At 38.4% G+C, this 21156-nt stretch overlaps 1 protein-coding gene across 12 annotated transcripts in view; it reads right to left on the reverse strand.

The window, feature by feature from the left end:
* TENM4 (teneurin transmembrane protein 4) overlaps positions 1–21156 on the reverse strand; it is a 1673798-nt gene that overhangs the window by 532035 nt on the left and 1120607 nt on the right. For 10 of the 12 annotated variants that reach the window (XM_071817645.1, XM_071817681.1, XM_071817893.1 and 7 more), the window contains one exon: positions 15164–15306. The exons of the other annotated variants lie outside the window; for them this stretch is intronic. The gene's annotated coding sequence lies outside the window, so the exon portion shown is untranslated. The remainder of the gene's footprint in view (positions 1–15163; positions 15307–21156) is intronic. 12 annotated transcript variants of the gene reach the window in all.

Consider the following 21156-nt stretch of genomic DNA (forward strand, 5'->3'; position numbering starts at 1 on the left):
CGATAACCTCAATGGAATAAAGGAAGTTATTTTGCCTGAAAGCTGTTAGCCAGGTACAATGCTCTATTGCCTGTGTATCTTAATGGAAAAATGTTTTCTCTCACAGAGCTACCATGAGGTTCTTATTCTTAATCCAACATCTAACCCCTTTTTCCTCAGCTTTTTATACACACTTCCAACTTACTGAGTCATTATACCTCACCACATCTGGGCTCTGACTCCAAGAGTTGACTCACAATTAGGGTTTAACCTAGTAAGTTTTGGCAAAAACTGAGAGCAGGCCAGGTATTTGCAAGGAGACACTTACTATGAACTAAATGCATAGGGTAGAATTCATCTCTCATTAAACTTTGTATGTTGAGGACATCTTCCTGTGAGCTAGCCACCCTAAACTCCTTTTATTGTTGATGGAAAGAAACTACTACTATTGTTTAGGAGCTGACCTGCTGGAAAAGCAGCACCGCAGAGGACTTTGTAATTCTGGTTGACAACAGGCTGAACATGAGTCAAGAATGTGCCCTTGTGGCCAAGAAGGCCTATGGTACTCGGGGTGCATTAAGAAGAGTGTGACCAGCAGGTTGAGGCAGGTTGTCCTTGCCCATCTACTCTGCCCTGGTGAGGCTGCATCTGGAGTTCTGTGTCCATTTCTGGACTCCCCAATGTAAGAAGGATAAGGAATTGCTGGAGGGAGTCCAGCAGTGGTCTAGAGAATCTTTCTTATGTGGCGAGACTGAGGGTCTGTTCAGCTTGGAGAAGAGAAGCTGAGAGGGGATCTGACCAATGTTTATAAATATCTCAAGGGTGGGTGTCATAAGGATGGGACCAAACTCCTTCCAGTGGTGCCCAGTGACAGGATGAGGGGCAATGGACAGAGACTGAAACACAGGAGGCTCCATCTGAATGTGAGTAGAAACTCCTTTCCTTTGAGGGTGCCAGAGCCATGAACAGGCTGCCCAGAGAGGTTGTGGAGTCTCCTTCTCTGGAGACATTCAAACCCACCTGGACACCTTCCTGTGTGATCTGCTCTGGTGACCCTGCTTTAGCAGAGGTCCCTTCCAACCCCGATCATTCTATGATTCTGTGATTGTGTGGTTATCTCCAGCTGGGATGAACCCCAGCCCAGAAATGCATTCTAGGATAAGGCCAAGCTAATACAACTCACGAGTTGCTGCAACATGACTGTCTTATGCTCCTAATATATCTCTGTGCAAGAAGATGCTTGTACTGGGGTGATTCCTTTCACATAAACTGGCTTGCTCAAGAGTGTTTAACACTGAGTAACTCAAGTTGCCATGAAGGCACAGCCTGTATCTGTGAATCAAAGATCCCTCCAAAACCGCTTGGATGGAAAACTTCTAAAGTATTTCATCACACTCCCAGATCTGTATAGAGTCTGGGCTGCTTATGTATCCTGAATTTTAAATTCCCTGGAATTTTTCATACCAAAAAATACAAAGAAAGGAAAATTCATTTTATATTTGTTGGGGTTCAAAAGTCACTGTAATTGAATGATAATTTGCCGTGAAGCATGGGTATGAGTCCTCAGGTTTGCCTCTTGACCTGAAAGGATATGGCTAGTGAAAACGTCTAGCAGATAATTACTGCTAGGCTAATCCTGAGCCTTGGTTATTATTCACAGGTCAATCTCCCTAAGATAATTCCCAGGATAATATTACTCAGGAACACATTCCCCTTGCATAATGCAACACCTGCCTCTGTTGTGAGACCCCAGGGACGGGGAGTTGAGCTTTATCTTTTCTTTGTGTATTTGTTAAAATTTTTGTAGGGCAGAGGATGGAAGCAAGAAAAGTGGAAAATCACAGAAAAGTCATTTGGCAGTAGAGAATGTGGGGTGATTTTATTTTAGTTACTCAGCAGACTTCTCACAGAGTATGTAAAAATGAGGAACACACAAATTCTCATGTCAAGCAACAGTACCAGGTGTTGCTGGAGAAAGGAAGGGTGCTGGTTTGAATAAATAAAATATTTGCTAGCCCAAATGCACTAACAAATGAGCCTTAGTATAGCATAACATCCTCTTCTGTGCACAGGATTACGCACATCTTTAACCGTTAGAAGGAACACATCTTTTAGAGTATTTACAAGACTATGAGGAGATTGGTGTGTTTGTATTTGTATCCTACCAGTTTGAACACCAGCAAACCGTTTCTTTTTATAAATTCTACTGCAGGTGACCAAGAGGAAAAATAGACATGTTGAAAAGTGATCTCAGAAGATTACTTATTACAAAATCATTGCTCCTCTTCGTGTCAAGACAAATATACCTCCAGGACCCAGGGGTAGGAGTCAGATATGTGATGTATTTTAGACAGGGTCAGGATGCTCCCTGGGCTTCTACAGCAGCACAAGGCACATGAGCACGTGCATGGGACAGACCAGGTCACAAACGTGCATGGGAATGATCACAGCCTTCTTTATTCCCCTCGGAGAAACTTAGGACCATAAAAGATCTCCAGAGGTCATCTGGTCCATCCCCTTGCCCTGAGGTAGGCTTAACTACAGAGAGGTCACGCCTGACAGATGTTTGTTTAACTTGCTCTCGTCATGATGGAAACTCCACAACCACTGCAGATAATCTGTGCCTGGTCTTTAGCGTCCTCATCACTAGAAATCTTTCCTTTCCACTGTCATAAATCTACCACTGGTGTTGTAAGATAAGAAGAAGGACAGATCAAAAGCAAGAAAATGTATGAGGGGAAAAAAATTAATACCCAGGGGAGAAAAAGGGAAATAAAAGAAAAAAAATCTACCAGGATCCATAGGCTGATCTACAAGAGTTCAAAATTTTGCAACTCTGAAAGCACCACTGAAGGGGAAAGTTTAGTGGGCTCAGTGCCAGTAGTAGGAATAATAATTAATAATAATTATGCATCTGGTCAAAGGTCAATGGTAGAGTAAGGTTACATGATTAGTCTGGACAGCAACATAGAGAAGATAGGAAAAGGTATGTAAGGATCTTAATTAATGCCACTTACAATGCTATTAATAATGTATGATTAATCATTTAATTATTAATATCTTTTATTACTTTCTCTTATTTTGCCTGATTCCATAGAGTGAGAAAAAAAAATCTCTGCCTATAATAGCTTACATGTAAATCTTACTGGTAGATTTTCAACCCTGTATTGAAAGACACATAGGTCTTCATATTCTGATTCAAATTTTTATGATCTCTCTAATTCCACTTGTGTTAATTATATCTTTCAGCTCTTTAGCTAAAATAAATAAAAGTATTGCACCTAATTACTATACTAATTAGTGTTTTTTTGTTGTTGTTGTTTCTTGTTTTGCTTCTGATACTTTTAAAAAATACAGTTAAATGAACTGGTTTGTTCTGGAGTAGCAACATCACAGGGAACAATTCCAAAAGATATAGTTTTAAATTGGAAACAGTTGGGAAAGAGGAAATCAGCTATCAGTCTTGAGTTACTACTGCTGTAACTGGAAACAACTTTACAAGTACATTTAGATAATTCATAGTATTTTGCCAACACTTTGAAGTTACACTTTCCTCCTTCATTTCTTAAGTCAGCAAGAAATGGTTATTAAAGGCATCTCTTAAAAAAAATGAAACTGTCAAGATGTGGCTTTGAAATCTTTGAAAAGACGCCTGTAACGTATAATGTGCTATAAGAACTTCTATTAAATCATGGCTCTTGTGGTTCTAACACAGAAGTACCAGAAAAGAATTCTTTTCACATAGGGTCAGTAGCTAGACAATAATGGGAAACACTTGGGCTGAAGGTAAAAGTTGGCTAAAGTAAGCTCCTTACCATCTGTTTGTTATCAGCAGTTATAGGAGCAAGGCAGGTGACCCATGAATATATATTTATTTTTTTTAAATGACAGGCTTTTGTTTGTGATTGTGTCATGAAAGAAGAGTCTCATTTTAACTTTATAGAGATATTGTCCAGGACTTCAAAATTAAATAACAGATGGTAGTAAAGAAAACAGGGGTGCTGGGAAAAACTGAAATGATTTTCTCATGTTAGAAAAAAGAAAAATTCTAAAAAAAAAAAGTCCTCACAATTAACCAGACATTGTTGTACTAGAAAATGAGAAGCAGACTGAAATCAATAGAAGAATTGATCAATTAACTTCCCCTGTCCCAGGTAAATGAAATGCAAAGAAAAGTAAAAGCCCTGGCAAAGACAGTGAAGAGAAAAATTTATTTGGGTGTACAAATAAACCCAAGAGGAGGAGACAGACACTGGAGCATGCTCTGTTTAGTATTGAAAGGCACAAACCGAGGATCGAAAGGTAAAGCTAAACAAATGCACACCAGGAAAAAAAGGTACGGATGCTTAACAGTGAAGGCACTTAACCACTTAAGCACACTTGCGATAGGCAGGGTGGGATTTATCTCTAAATGTGCTCAGCGTCTCTGGAAGATAAGAGTTGTCCGCACAGAACTTGCCAGGCTCCAACTGGGAATGAATGAAATTCCATCACCCCCATTAAATGGGAGGTCAAGGTGGAAGAGCTAATGGTTTCTCTGACCTCAAAAATCTTTGAAATTATGAAACTATTAGGTTGCTGATCTAATTGTCTGGGTCACTTGGAGTTGTGGGGTTATTTTGTATCGGCTTTTGAATTTAATATATTGCATATGAGTTACTATAGTTGAAATAGAGACAATAATTAACCTTCAGTTATTTTTCAAGACAAAGCTTTTCTAAAAACAAGCAGTTTTTGTAGATTGTAAGAGCTGGCTGGCATTCAGTAACTACAATGTGAAAAAAAATAAAAATAGAAAGTCTTTGAAATTCCTTAAAGCTGTTCTCTACATAGCATCTTCTTTTAAATATTTTGTCATGAAAAACATCAGTGAATTACCAAATCAATTAAATATTTGTTAACTGACAGTAATAAAGAAAAATCAACTTATGTAATTATACTGAATTAAAAACAATGGAATTATTATTAATACTAAAGATTGGCATGCTTCCCAGAGCTGTAAGTTTAATTTTACTTCCCTTTTCAAAGCTAAATTCATTCTCTGCAATCCATTCAGCAAAATTCTTGATGCTTGTTTTGTCACCAAGGGTTTTGCAGATGCAGGAAAAGTAGAGCACTCTTGCAGGGATATGTGTTGTGGCTTAACCAGGTGAATGCAAGGATACAAAATTCTTTAATGATCAGGGTCTAGGATAGATGTTTCATAAAAACAAAGTAAAAAATAAAGTAAAACAACTCTTTAAGGAATCTTAGACAGACTTGATATGAAGTTATTCATAATGGTCTACTGAACCTTTAGGGCAAAGCTGGTTGTACATAAACTTTTCTGCTGACATGATAAATGAGACCTATCTATGAAATTAAGACTTAGATTACTAAATCATCAAACAGTTCTTTAAGTCAGACAAAAATCCAAACCACCTCAATTTTCATGATTGTCAAGGCCAGTTCACCTTTGAGAATTGATTTGTCAGTGTGAAAGGAAGGTGTGATTGGAATAAGTAGAGTACATCTATGTACGTAGAGTACCCAGTAGAGTACGTTCACTTCTGCTCCATGACAGAGTAGCATCTCATTTTAGTGCACAAATAAAACAGAAAGTTAGAGAAGATCAACAAAATTCCTCTCATTTGAGATGCCCTCAGCTCGAGCACCTCTCCCACAGCATAGAAACACAGAGTCATTTAGGTTGCAAGGGACCCTCAGGATCATTGAGTCCAACCATAACCTAAATCTAGCACTAATCCATGTCCCTAAGAATCTCATCTGTGTGCCTTTTAAACTCCTCCAGGGATGGTGATTCCACCACTGCCCTGGACAGCCTGTTCCAATGCCTGACAACCCTTTCCATAAATATTTTTTTCCTAATATCCAATCTGAGCCTTCCCTGGCACAACTCGAGGCCATTTCCTCTTGTCCTACCACTTGCATTAATCATATTTCCTCAGGGATCAGTTTCTATCACCAGTGCTGCTGTACTGGTTCCACACTTTCCCAAAGGAAGGGCTAGGAGTAGAGTGAGGGAGCAAGACGTTGGCTCCAAAGAGTGATGATTAAACAGAGGCTGGGAGAAAAGGTCAACAGCATGAACAGCCAGGCTTAACACAGGTTTAACCAACAAGATCCTGTTACACAGAAGGAGAAACTAGGTGTTCCCTTACTTTATTTTGGCATAATTTGTTTTTTTAATTAAAATCACCTGCAAAATATACAAAGAAACTCAGCTGCTCTTTTACTTTGACCGCACAAACAGGGTCTCTCAGTACCTAACATCTCCTGATCTCCCTCATTTCAGCCCTGGTCTTGCTCTCCTTGCTGTTTCCTTCTCGTTTGTTTTTTTTCACTGCCCTCTCTCTTACCCTTTTCTGTGCTGTTCCTCATGCTCAAATGTATTATTTTATCTTTTATTTTATAATTCATCTCTCTCAAGTCTCCCTTCTTCATCTTCTGGTGGCCAGCAGTGCTGGGGATCTGCTGCCTTTCACTTTGTTCCCTGCCTGTCAGCAGTATTACCAGATGAAGCTTGATGAGATAAAAACAAACTTGCTGATAAGCCTTGCCAGGCAGCGGTTTGACGCAATTTAATGCTAATTCAGATTCAGATTTGTGATAATTTGCAACCAATCACATTTCAAGATCACTTTGTTCTTTAGGCATACTTATGTAGTGCTTTCCCTAAGAATAGCAGAAAAGGCATGTGGCTCTATGTATTTCCATGATGAAAGATCTGTTGTCTTGCTAAAAGCATCTTAGTCTCTTGGGGGGTCTGCTAGGAGACCTCGAGAGACAGTGGTGTTCCACTTCAGCCCAAATATTCATCCTGAATTCTGAAAGACCTAGCACTTTAATTTTGCTAAAACAATTAGACAGCTGTGGTTTTAAATTATTATAAAATGGATGCAGAGCTGAAGCTCCCTGGTGAGATGACAGGGCTGCGTATTCCCATCATTGCTTTCCTGCGTCACATAGAACCATTGTTTCAGGCTTTTACGATCCAAGACCACATTTGTTTACTGACATACCTTGGTCATTTTTGAGGACAGTTAGTTACCTGTATGGCTATAATTATACAGAACCTAGTTTTCAATTAAACCAATTTAAAAGTATCACAACTCTCTACACCTTATTCTCCTTGGAACAGAGGAAGAATAGCAGCAGTGGTGTAAAGCATATTTACACTGGCAGCCAATTATTCCTACTAGGAAGAGATGCGTCTCTTCCCCTACAGCTGTATCACAAAAGCAACACACCTTTGAAGTCTAGAGAAGCCTTCAGTCAAGATGCACTAACCATGGTCACAACTAGAAGTTTTTCTGCTCAAACCATGAAGGAATAGTTCACTTACTTTACAACAAAGTCTAAAGATCAGCAAAAATTGCTAGGGTTGCTGTGAACACGTTAGTTGCAATTCCATCTTGGTATTAAAAAGCTGAACATGTGACTGCTAGAAAAAAGAGATGTTGTAGTTTTCACTCTGAAACCATTTTTAAAAAAATATTTTGTCACAAACTTCATCTAAAGACAGGTTTTTGTTTGTGTGTTTGATTGATTAGTTTTCTTTCCTGCAGAAAGTTCTACCTTGTTGATGTCCTTGAGCAAACCAGAAACTGATGATGCCTAGTTATCTGTCCCTGCTCCTACTTAAACCTTGTGAAATCTTAAGTTTTTGTGGTTTTGATTTTGTGCACTTGTGTATATTTACATGGGCTTTTAAAGACATTCTAGAGACTTCAGATTCACTCGCATCTCCACTCGCGAACAAAAAGAAAAGGAGGATCTGAGAACCTCTCAGCAAATCATCTGTCCATGCTGTGGTACTTTACATCACAGCAGAACCACACAGGTTTTGTTCGTGCTGACCCCATCCTTCAGTCTGGCTCCCTGTACATCAATATCACAGCAAACATCGTGCCATATATCACTGTGCAGATCCTGAAGAAAGACACCTGTTCAATATCAGTGTTCAATCTCCTGAGTTAAAAAACACATCCAGGGAGGTTATTATTATTTCATAAATGTGGTTTATTAATCTGGCAGGCTGCAGTGTTTGAATTTAAAATGTATCTTTCTATCTTACATGATTATTGATAGAAAATGCCATTATAAAGGATACTGTTGCATAGGCTGGTAAGAAAATTGTTTTCTTGTGCGTAATGATTATTCTGCTAGAAAAGATGCTCAGCAATCCCTTGGACATATACGTACTTTCACTTACTGTTACAACAGCCTGCTTGCTGTACTTAAGCTGAATCTTCATGAACTATTTAAGTTGTGTACCAATTGTTTTAAATAGCAGCTAAAGCCCAGTTTGTAGTAGTGTGAGGTTGGGTATGATGAAGTATAAGAAGTACCAGATAATGAAACCATAAGTGCCATACACCTGTTTACAGGAAAAACAACAAAGGTAATATAGTTTAGTATTTCACAATGCGGTGAAATGGAAATGAATAGCAAACTCTGTAGGAAGCATTGCTACAGACTTTTATACATATTCTAAGCCTGATATCTGCAAAGTAATAAGCACATAAATAAACCAGTTCCATTATTTTTTTCAAAACTGCTAGTAATATCGTAACTAACAGAAAGAAAACATAAAATAACCAAAGGTTAAATATCTGCTTATTTTAAGTTTGACTTATTTTAGAGAAAAGGCAAGTTAATTTTCTAATGATTTTAGAGTTTGCAGAATCTTGCATGTATTTTGACAAAGTAATAGGGTAAATATTATTTCAAAAAGCATTCTCTCAACGTACTCAAGGATTTTTTTTGCATATGATTTTTGAAGCTTTTCAAAGCTTTTCTCATGCTTTTGTCCTTTGCACCTATTAATACAGACTTCTCAATTTATTTATCTCTATCAGCACAGAAGTTCAAGGCCTGAAACAGAACATTTCCAGAATATCCTAGTTAAGATACCAGCCTGGGATTTGTTTGTGTCTTTCCAGATAGATGCCAATTAAAAAAAAGCAAGGAGGAAAAAAAACCCCTAACAATAGCAAAGGATTGATTGACAAGTGCTAGCAAACAAGACTTCCTTCAAATATTTTATGAAAAGGATGCTGGAATTCATTACATTCTGTTTCCAAAAGCTATCTCTATCAAAAAGAATGCATTCAGAGGAATTAACTGTTTCTGTCCTGCAGATCACGTACCAAATTCAGAGTTCACCTTCTCGTGGCAGGAGGTCTCTTTCCCTCTTGCCCTATCTGCAATGGGAAGATAAGAGGCAGGTGGAAAGGTCTTGCATCCTTATTATATGGAAAGATTAAAGGTATTTGTACAGGGCTGGGTGCATTTTTAAAGACCAGCTTAAAATACATAATTACTTTATCTGCTGATACACTGAGGACTGTGATATCTGGGCCACACAGGTGAGGAAGAGTCTTCAGAAAGCTGCTTTAAAAAATCTATTTTGCAAGCTCCAGAGCAATTCTTTGCCGCAAACACCCTTCATTCAAGGCCAGGCTGGATGGGGCTCTGAGCAATCTGATCTAGTTGAAGGTGACCCTGCTCAGTGCATGAGGTTGGTCTAGAAGACCTTTGAACATCCCTTCCAACTCAAACCATTCTGGGATTCTATGGTTCACACCAAGTTTGTAGATGTTTCACTAAAACACAGTGACCTGGGACTCATGCATCAAACATGGATTTGGAGAGGCAGAAGAAAACTTTTCAAGGAGCATCTCACACAGCCATAGTGGTTGAAGGAACCAAAAATGGCACAGATCTATATACAGAAAGGACATCACAATGTGCAGTTGTCTTCAGAGCAGTGACCAAGAGAGGAGCAGTCTGTCTGCCTAGATTCAACTTCAGTAAAACCTGAGGAGAAAAGACAATACAGGAATCCTACTGTTGTTCATATTGCTGTTATGACAAACTTTAGTCGAGGACCCAGAAGGATTAATCTCCTCCTTAGCACAGATATTCTGAAGTGGCTGAGAACAGTTCACTTTACTGTTCATACATAGCAACTGCGATGGCCAGGTAGAGAACTTACAAGGATGGAAAAGTCTCCAGCCAGGAATCTCACCCCACTTCTTTGCATGGGGATATATAGTGCAGAATACACAGTGCTAAATCCCTGCTATAAAAGTGATGACATTGGGAAGAAAGCTTAAGCTAACATCTAGCTGAAACTAAATGTGGTATCAGAAAATTCAGTTACCTCTCCTCACATCATTTCCAAGAGCTGTAAGAGAAGGTGGACTTGTACTTTTCTCTGAGAAGTATATAAACAGAAAAACTCCTTGTCCCACTCAGACATCTCTAGCTATAGATACACCTTTGGATTATGACAAAGATGGACTTCCCAGATTATTCTTTGAACTTTCTTCTTTGATGGCCTCCTTTCCTAGAATCACAAAACAATTTAGGTTTGAGTACGAACTCTGGAGATCTGTTGTCAATCTTTCATCTCAGAAGCAGATCCAGTTAAATTAGGTGGCTCAAGAATTTGCTCCACTATCAGAAAGTCACCAAGGATGGAGATTACCCAGCTTCCCTGGACAACCTATTCAAACATCTGATCATATTCATATTGAAAAAGTCTTAAAAAAATTGTTTGGCAATTTGTATTTTTTAACCACCTTGCACCTATTATACAATTTGTACTCTCAATTTATACTGGCAATGATAGTGACTTCTAACCTGAAGCTACCACAGAGGTAGTCTTGCTAATTCCATTTTAAAAATTGAGTTTCTGAAGATATTTTTGTTTTCTGGAAGAGCTCTATGGCTCACTCCACATAACGCAGTTATCCCAACTGGTTTGTATCTGAGGAAGAGAATTACTGTGCACATCAGCAAAAATGTTTTTTCTTGTCCCACCTCCCAAAACAGAATAAACTTTATTTGCTGGCTTTGTGGCATTATATGCCTTTGTCAAACCCTTCTGATAAATTATCATGCAGCAATGTCAACTGTGCACTATAGAAATGATCCATGTCTAATGAAACAGGTAGTGTACTTTAATATTTTCAACTACAGGACAAGGTGCTGGAAATCAATTTATATAGTGGAGGCTGCAAGGGTCTTGTTACATCACCTATTCCCATCCTGGATTCATTTTTTGGAAAGAGTGTATCCCACAAAAATAATGAGATCGATGGAACACCTCTCCTATGAGGACGGGCTGAGAGAGTTGAGGTTGTTCAGCCTGGAGAAGAAAAGGCTCCAGGGAGACCTTATTGTGGCCTTTCTGTACTTAAGAGATGCCTATGAGAAAGATGGGGACAGGCTTTTTAGCAGGGCCTGTTGCAATAGGACAAGAGGCGATGGTTTTCAAATAAATGAGGGTCGATTCGGGCTGGACATGAAGAATTGTTTTACAATAAGAATGGTGAAACAGTGCAGATGCCCCATCCCTGGAGACATTCCAGGTCAGGCTGGATGGGGCTCTGAGCAACCTGATCTGGTGAAGATGTCCATACCCATGGTAGGGGTTGGTCTGGATGAGCTGTGATTAGATGAACAAACTATTCTATAATTTCATGATTAAGGAAAAAATAATACTAAAAACATGCAACTACTAAAGGGTATTTTTATTTTATTTATCGCAATTTCCTTTATGAATATCAATCACATTAATTTCATCATATACCTGGGCAAGATAGACTGATATAATGTATCAAACTCTTGTAAATCTAGAGCAGATTTAAGATTGCTTTATCACATTTCAGCCCTTTGGCCTCCACAGTAAGTAACACCACTTCCCTTCATTTTCTGCTGCAGAGCAGGATTCAAAACTGAAATGTGATTGTAGAGAGAACAAAACATATGGGATACAATGAGTGAACTAAAGGTATGGTCCGATAATAATTTCTGACCATAGGCTATGTCCCTCTTCCATAACAACAATAGTAAACCCTGATGTGCAGTAATAAGTGACATTATTTTGTAGTTCGTTAATCTGGCAATCTCAAAACTTGAAGCACCATGTCTCTAGGTAGGGGATGGCAACCAACAGCAGTAGAAGAAACTGTCAACTGCTTAGTAGGAACTAACAAAAATGTGCTACCTAGTGCTTATCTGACTGCTCTTTATCAAAAGGAACCACAACACTTCCTATGAACGCTGCTTGTACTGGCTTGGGGAAAATATTCCTACCTAGACATATTCTGTCTCCTCACTGAAATTTAGCTATGTCAAGAGCTCCAACAGCTTGAGAAGTACCATTAACAAAAATGATCTATTACTGCTGCTGTTTCTTGTCTCCATCAACCCCCTACTTGTAGTAAGCAAAACAGATTTCACTTTTATAGAAGGTCTTTCAACCTCAGGGTCTTTGAGGACATGGCACCAGCAAAACAATAGTCTTGATTCAGTAGATGCCCTACAGGGGTTCCCTCTGTGTTTATTATGGAAGTTCAATGTGCCCAGTGTGCAACCAAAGATTATTTTTCTTCCAAAGGCCAGACTTGTACGGAATTCAGTTAATTAAATGCACTGTAGAAATGTCAGCCTTTACCCCCTTACCTTACATATATATACAGCATCTTTTGTCTTTCACATGGTGATTTTAAAGTCTTCTGCAGACATCGTTTGATAGAATAATAAGACATTATTATTGAATCTCTATGTCTCCTGTTGTCCCATGAGCACTGACCTTGCTTCCCCAATACAGAGGTCTGTCTGCCAGGCTAATCACACTGATATCTGAGTACCTCAGAGGAGATCCTTCTGTGGCAACATTTCTCAAAACTGACTAGACATACTGATACGTTCCATTTATTACTCTGGTGCATTTCTCCAAGGTTATAAACCAGTTCCTATTTCAAATGTAAATTCCCCTCCTGATGGCATGTGGGGAGACACATGGTTCAGATAATGCCCCCCAAGTTGTCAGGGTTCCCCATACAGGTAGCAGTGGATGTAATTTACTATCAGATAGCAACCATGGGGAACCAGGATGAATGGATCCCCCATTCACTCTCTTCCAGGAGATATGTAGTACTGATTAATGACTTTGAACTACTGAATCACTATGGGAATAACCATTAATGTACGTCCTTCACTTTCATTTGCTAGGACAATGTATTAACATTGCATGTTTTAACCATGGACTACCAGATATTATAATAACCCACATTCCCATAAATATATATGTATTTTTTTTCTTTAACTGGATATGTTGTATAGACATATCCATAAATATCCATGCACACAGCAGGATATACACAATACATCTGGCAGGGAATGGTTACCCCCAGTACAATACCAATTTTTAATATGATCTTGGCTAGTTTCCATAGCTGTCAAAAAGTCTGTGTTAGGTTGATAGGTTTCTTGAAAAGAAAAACCACAATTTGTGGCAATTGAGTTTTGTCTCTCCTTTTAGGAAAGTCCTGATACTTATAAGGGTTTTGTTTTGTTTTGTTTTGTTTTCTTTCAGGAATGAGATACTTAATAGCTGCTGAACAAATTATGATACAAAAGCCCCTATCTGGAGATATGCAGGTATTTCATGGTATCACCAATGTCCCTTACATATCTGCATGTCTAAGAAAAGTTCAACTGTTCCACTTTGCCACTCAGAGGCTTTAATTTATTTTATTTTCTGAAAAGATATTAAAATGCTTCACGATTGCCTCGCCACATTTTTCATTTGTCCTGGTAAACCTTGTTTTCTCCCTCTAACACAGTAGAGATGCCCAGGCTATATTTTCTTTTATTTAAATATCCCTGAGAATCCTCAAAAGAAAAAGAAAATATGCTTGGTATAATGACATTATTGCTATACCAATCTCTACCAAATCAGTCAGCTACAGTCAGAAATCTAAACATTCCTTTAAACATGTTTATTTTAATAAAGACAGATCAAGAACAATCACCCTGTCACTGTTACAATTTGTATTTTCAAGAACTTCCCAAAACTTGCAAGAATTCAGGCTAGTCTCATTACTCTGTAAACACTATAATTTGAGATACATAATTATACCCTGGACTAAAGGAAGAATACAAGCATTTGCTTATAGTTTAAAACCAACTGGAAAATGGTACATCTTTGAAATATAAGCTATACTCTGAACCCTAGCTGAATAAAGACATTCTCCTGTGCCGGATTTCAAACCCAGAAATGTCATGAGTCTTAGCTTTGTCTGTACAAGTCAGGTCATTACAGTTCTTGTTGGTTTGTTTCTGTACTTTGAAATATGGAATTCTTGACAGGAAGTTGTAGAAATAAACTCAATTGTGTTTCTAAATCTGTTTATATGTCTAGTTAAAGCCTTGGTATATGTAGTACTTCAAAAACATTTCAAATTTATACCGATTTTATTTTGTCCTTTTTGAAATACTTGGGGATGTGCACTCATTTGAAAAGCTGAGGTACAATATTCTGTGGCTGACAAGTTCTATTTATTATTTGGTAGGCACACATAATGTTCTATGGAGGAAAATGCAGTTCAAAAAGGCATTTTATTCAGCATCATTACATGAGTCAGAAGTAGTAGTTCCACATGATTTTATAAAATCACGGTTACGCTCATTCAGCAAAAGCGTTAGTGGAAGTCAAGATAAAGTTGTCAGTTTGGAAGTCAACATGAGTTTGTATTTGTTGGGAAAAAAATAAAATTATTATCTTTGCTTGTACTGGGATTATGGAAGAGTGAAAAACATCAGCGAGTATTTGGAGAGTTGAAAATGCTTATGAAACACAGAGAACAGAAGCTCTGTAGTCAAGAAAAAATTATGCTAAGTAGTATACGAGCTGCCATGAAATTATATTTAGGTTAGTTTTTATACTTAAAATGAACTTCCAGAACAGCACATTGACATTGACAAAGTCATTTATTCAAGCTTCAGGAACCCAGGATCATTTCTCGTCTTGATTCAATCACTTTGGTTAAATCTCCTGTTAACAATACAGAAAATAAACGGATTTTCCAAGTGATCACTATTTATTAGACAGTAAATTTGAAATGACACTGCAAACATAATTTAGTGGGTTTTTTTTCCCCTTTTCATTTCTTTTAGGAAAAACAAGGATGGAATCAAGAGACAAATAATGATGCTTTAAAATATCATGAGAAATAGCTTGATTTATCAACTCCACTTAAGTATAAACACACATCGAAAGAAAATGACAAATGTATAAATCCCATGCCCATTATAGGTTAGGAATTTTATTTTTTCTCTCATTTTTACAAATAAATCTGAAAAGAAACAATGATAGTGTACTTACATATTTCAGATCCTCATCTGTCTAAGAATAGAAAGCACTCAAGTCATGTGTCAGAATGACTCAGATGGTCTCTTCTCAATCCCCTTTTTGTGTTCACCATCCACAAAAATCAGTTCGCCACTGCAATGGTCCAGCCATTCTCACTACAGAAAAGGAGCCAGGTGTTGGGTGTCAGAAAAGACTGGAAGAACTTGTAAAAGTTGTTCGCATGGCAGCTATCAGGATTGTCCGTGTAGGATCATAAGCTCAAAGACTCAGATTCTCACTATCTGTGAGCACTTAACTAAAGTACCTACATGAGAAGCGTGTTCTCCCCAGGCTACCACCTCATCAGTTATCAACTGGTATCTGTCTTTATGTCTGTATTGATACAGAGAAATTGATAATTTCCTAGATATCTATGGGTATGGCAACCAAAACAGAGATATGGCATGTTCCAGGGTCGCTCCTGCCCAATATATACAGGGTGGCTTCACAACTTAGTTGTGGTCTCAAAGGCTGGATAAGGAGCAAATGAGAAGTACTTCGAGCTGAGTGGGATGAAATTAGACCTGAGTTAGTACGCACACATAGTTAAATCTGGAGAAAGAGAAAATATGTTTTCCATGGAACAGACCTTTTAACAACAATTGGTATTTGTTTGTGTTTTTTTTTTTTGCTAGATTTCATGTACAATGCTGTTAATACAGCATACTGAGCTACTAAAAGATATCACTAAGATATTGCAGTTCTTGCAGTCTTATGTTGGTCTTTTTCAAGATATAAGAGGAAAGAGACCCCTGTGTCCAACACCTGGATAAGTCCAATTGTGTCAATGTACATAAAATTTACTGTCTCAGTCCCATGATCCACAGTGTTTAGGCATTTTAAATTTAATTTGGTTATGTCTTGAGCATATTTTTTTTAGCAGCTCAATATTTAATGGAGTCTTGAACCCAACTTTGATTTTGTAGGCATTTAAATCTACATATAAATTTACCATGAAGCATGTTTGGGTAATGTCACTCAGTTTAGTGACAGCACTCACAGGTGCAGTATGTGGCACAGCAGTGAAAATGAACCAATATATTATCTTGCTAAAGGCCAAGAGCTTCTGATAGGTCACGATTTGCACGGCCTTCAGTGTTATCAAAAAATAACTTGAAAAACTGTGACTGCAGAAATAAGACACAACCCAGCTCATCTGTCCAGTGCCACTAGAAATGCCCCAGTTATCATGACTGTCCTTCAGCTGCCATTTAGAAAGACACAACTTTTCTGCAGATCCTGTGTCTTCTCTGCCACTCTCTTAAATAAGTTCAGGCATCTCAAATGGCTCCGGGCATCTCAAATGTCTCTAAGTTTCTTGTAAAACTAAATCATGCACTAAATTACAAGTTATGCATTGACAACAGGATTCTGAGATCCTCCCCCACCACTGTCGCTGCTTCCCATGTAGATGGCAGAACACCATCCCTTTCCCTAAGTACTGCTTCAGGGAATTGGTTGCATATGAGGATGCAAAGATTTTCAAATTCTATACTCTTTATGGACATGAATGCATGTTTTATCAGGGCTTTTTTTTTTATTTTTTTAACTAACATTTTTTTGCATTTTTTTTTTGTAAAAATTAAAGTGGTGACAATTCCAAAAAGCTATTATGTTTTGATTGTTAGGAGCTGACATAAATGGATTCCAGTAGAGATAATGCTGTAAATGTTGATCATGTTACAAGTTGGCCCACCTACTGTCACTTCAGGAAGCAGAGGTTTAAATATAAATCTCCTATTTTTAACTGGGTTAATATTAGAACCGAAGCAGGATATGTTCAGCTGGGGTAAATACTAGCCTCACTGATTTAAGTGGCACTGTGCTGATTTACAGCAGTGAAGGAACTGAAACAACGTACCTTCTCTCCACCAACAGCTCCATTAATGTATTTAAAATAATAATTCAATAAGGAAAAAAAAAAATCATAATACAAAAAAAAAAGAACTGAGGTTATTCAAAGGTATCTGGTGAGTCCTGACAAACTTCCATGAGTAAGTTAATGGAAATATAGAGTATGTGTCTTAGCTCACTAGACTGCTTCAAATCCCTGAGCTAAAATCTGCATGTTAAATAACTATGTGTTTTGTTTCCAATGAGTAGTATATTCCAGACATGATTAAAATAAGTTGGTATCAGATGCTTCTCAATTATAAAAACCAAATTAAAAAAACCACCACCAACAGAAAAAACAAAGAAAACAAACAAAAAAACCCTCCAAACAAATAAACCAAACCAAACAAAAAAAAAAAATCCACCAAACCCCAAGGTATTAAATGAGAGTATTTTTATATACTCCAAACGTTCATTTATGTTTTCTTCTTGAAGCTGCAGCTCCTGGAGTACTGTAAGTAAGCTTATTATTAAAAACAACCGCAGAACTGTCAGATCTTGTTGCTAAATTGGAAATAGGAGTTCCATATTTGGAAGAAAAAAGAACAAAAACCTTGTAATGTTTAAAACTCTCAATTCTAAATACCTTAATTTATCTTGAGTTATTAAATATTCTAGAGTTGGGTATAAATTTTGGGTGCCTACTCCATAGTGCTTGGGCTTCATAATACTATATAAACAAAACTATAAAAATCTAGTAAGTTTAACCCAAGAGGAACCTTACTTCTTCTCCAAACATCGAACTAAAGGAGCCAAAGTTGTGTTTTCTTTTGAAATTATATTTTCTATTTTTAGCTTAGGTGTTTAAAGACTCTGTAATGAAGCACAGCACAGAGTAAAGCACAGGAGGGCTGAGACTATGGGCTTTAGGGAGATTAAGGGCTGCAGAGCTGTTTGGTTTTTATTTCATTAACCCGTCCAGGAAAGCATTTCCCTTCACAGCCCCTATGCCCAGTCCCCATAAGTGGAGACATATGGTAGTTCTGTGACACAGAAAGCACACTATGGTAGCTTTATTGATACTGGGACAGCTTCTTGGCCAATATAAGTCTTCTCCACTCAGCTACAAATTGATCCCACTGACTCTCAGCAAAAGGAGAACAGTCATAAAGGTGAATGTTGCCCTTGTAGTCAGGTTCTTACTCTGAATTGCTCTCCAAAGGTGCGTCTCCACTGACTCCAGGGAGATTTGCTGATTAAACTTAGGTTAGAGCTAACTTTTGTGCCTCTGCCAATTTGGTGGGTTTGATTTGTAATGGTGTGCTTTGATTGTTGTGAACAGCTGGTCCCGTAATTCTCAGGTGTGAGTGAGTTGATAGAAAACCATCAGAAACATCAACAAGTGTGGTGCAAGCTGGGCATGGCCATCACTGTCTTCTCATCTGGTGGAATATCGAGATGAGCAGAGCACTTCCCTACCTCCCTCTTCCACTGCTCACATATCTAACTGAATATGGTAACCATTAAAACAATCCAAAGTCTAGATCCCAACATTTCCATGTCTTATGAGGAGTGGTTGAGGGAACTGGGGCTCTTTAGCCTGGAGAAAAGGAGGCTGAGGGGAGACCTTCTCACTGTCTACAACTACCTGAAAGGAGGTTGTAGCATCGAGTGTTGGTCTCTTCTCCCAAGTACCAAGTGATAGGACAAAAGGAAATGGCCTCAAGTTGCACCAGGAGAGGTTTAGATTTGATATCAGGAAAAAATTCTTCCTGGAAAGGGTTGTCAGACATTGGAACAGGCTGCCCATAGTGGAGTCACCATCCCTGGAGGTGTTTAAAATGCATTTACACGAGGTTCTAGGGACATGTTTTAGTGCTAGAGATAGGTTTGGTTATGGTTGGACTCAATGATCTTGAGGGTCTCTTCCAACCAAAATGATCCTATGATTCTATGAATTAACATGAAATTGTTAGTTAACACAAATTACCCTGAGTGGGAGAGCTACTATGCATCTTGCAAGGACCTTGCAAAAGGGGTTTTCAGCTCAGATTCCTGGCTAAAGGACAAAAGGCATTGGCTACATGGCACAACATCACTCGCACCCAAACACACAGAGATTGTTTCATATTTTCTGCTTCACTCTACAGATTTCTCCCCTCCAGCCACCAGCTTCTCCGCTAACCTTGAAACTGTGGGGAATTTCATTCTGTGGCTTGTGTTCCCTCCAAAGCAGAACTGCAAGACCTCAGTTCTTCCCTAGAAATTATGTCTCCTTGAGTCATTATTCCTTCCAAGCCTCAGACCACTTCCTGCAATTTGAGAATCACTGAAAACACCAGTTTCAAGTGAGCTATTATCCCACGAAGGCTAAATCAGTCTGGACCCACCAATGTTCCTTAGGTACATTTTCCTTTTCTCCTCTCCTCCTTTTCCTGAACTTTGCTTGAAATAGAACCAAAAAGATTCCCCTTCAGACAGGTTTTGGCCCATTTTACAGAGATTACCATCCCCTGAACACTTTTATTTTGTCATTTTTTCACCTCTACTTTTCTGCCTTAGACTACTATTCACCAAATCTGTGTTTCTTCATGAATTCTGATGACCTGCAAAAGCTGAAACTTTTGCTATTAAAACCCTTGGGTATATCCACAAACAGTTATGTAAGGCTAGAGGCGGAATGCCAGATGAACTGACGACAGACTCATTTATCATTAGTAGGAACAGGCACATTAATTGGCTACAATACCAGTGCCGTCCTCCAGCATTAACAAAACTCTTCTTGATCCTGAATGTACTACCAGACCATCCTTTATTAAATAAGATGAATAATACTGAGGACAAGGGTCACCCTGCTTCAGCTGAGAAACCTCAATTATTTATGGATGCTTCACTCATTAAGGCACCAACAGGTTACTACGCCTTGTAAAGAGAACTTTTTGGTCCACTGAATAAAGGCTATTATTCTACACATATGCATCTTCTGCATCGTGGAATCAACAGCAGAGAAACAAAAATCTTTGAGTCCTGTAAAGTTTCTGGACGGGAGGAGGGTGATCGAACATTGGAACAGGCTGCTCAGAGGGACTGTGGAATCTCCATTCTTGGCAATACTCAAAACCTGGCAGGATACAACCCTGAGTTGCTGTTAGTTGATCCTGCTTTGAGTAGTGTGGGTTGGACTAGATAATTTCCAAGGTCCCTTCCAGCCTCTATGGTATTCTGTAGTTCTGAGTCCATAAGATGAAGCCACGCAAGTGGATTCCCAGGTTTCTGTCCCTGTCTCTTTCATGTACCCACACAAGAACCAAAATACCCGTAACTGGCCACTGACGTCACCTGCCTCATCATGGCAAGAGAAATCTCACATATCGAAAATTTATACCAATTTTCTGGTTACTTGTCACCTGGGCATGTGAAAAAGGAGCCAGTGGCCTTTGCTTGATATTTTACCTGCAGAATTCCCTGCAATTAAGTGATGTTTTCTGTAAAATGGGAACTACCTCAACCAGTCAGGTACAGCCGCTATGCAAACATCATGTGTCATTCCAGGTATGATGGACTAATGGTTTTGTGTGTAATCTTTGTCACCTTGGTTACTCCAGATGCAGGGATAAAATCCCATAGCTCTGCATCAGTATGGGCAAAGCAAAACACTGATAATTTTACTGGAGTATCAACCACACATTGCAAGGAGTGGAAACAAACTGCTTCTTTCAAGTGTGACTTTACCCTATTTTTATTTCAGTTGGCAATAAATGCTTGTGACCCATTTCATTGGAGGAAGAGCTCAAAAGTAATAGTCTAATATGTCCTGAGACTCGAAAAGGACCAGTTAGGTCAGGTCCATTGTGTCAACCCTAATGAAGTTTTGCCCTTGCACATATTTTCTGCCTGGTAGCCATGTGTTGCTATCATGGCACCACTTGATGCACATAGATTTTGATGTTATGAACCATATAGCTTGTTGACTAATCATGTGTTTATCTTATCACAAATTATATTTTCCCCCTTCCCTTTATCACCTGATCTTTTGATATTGTTGAGAATGATAATTACTTTTTTTGTTTTTTCTTTTTTGTTTTTCGCTCCCCCCAGGGAGCTTGGAGCCTTTTTTCTCTGAATGTTAAACA

Source organism: Patagioenas fasciata, chromosome 1, assembly GCF_037038585.1.
Source record: "Patagioenas fasciata isolate bPatFas1 chromosome 1, bPatFas1.hap1, whole genome shotgun sequence".
NCBI lineage: Eukaryota > Metazoa > Chordata > Aves > Columbiformes > Columbidae > Patagioenas > Patagioenas fasciata.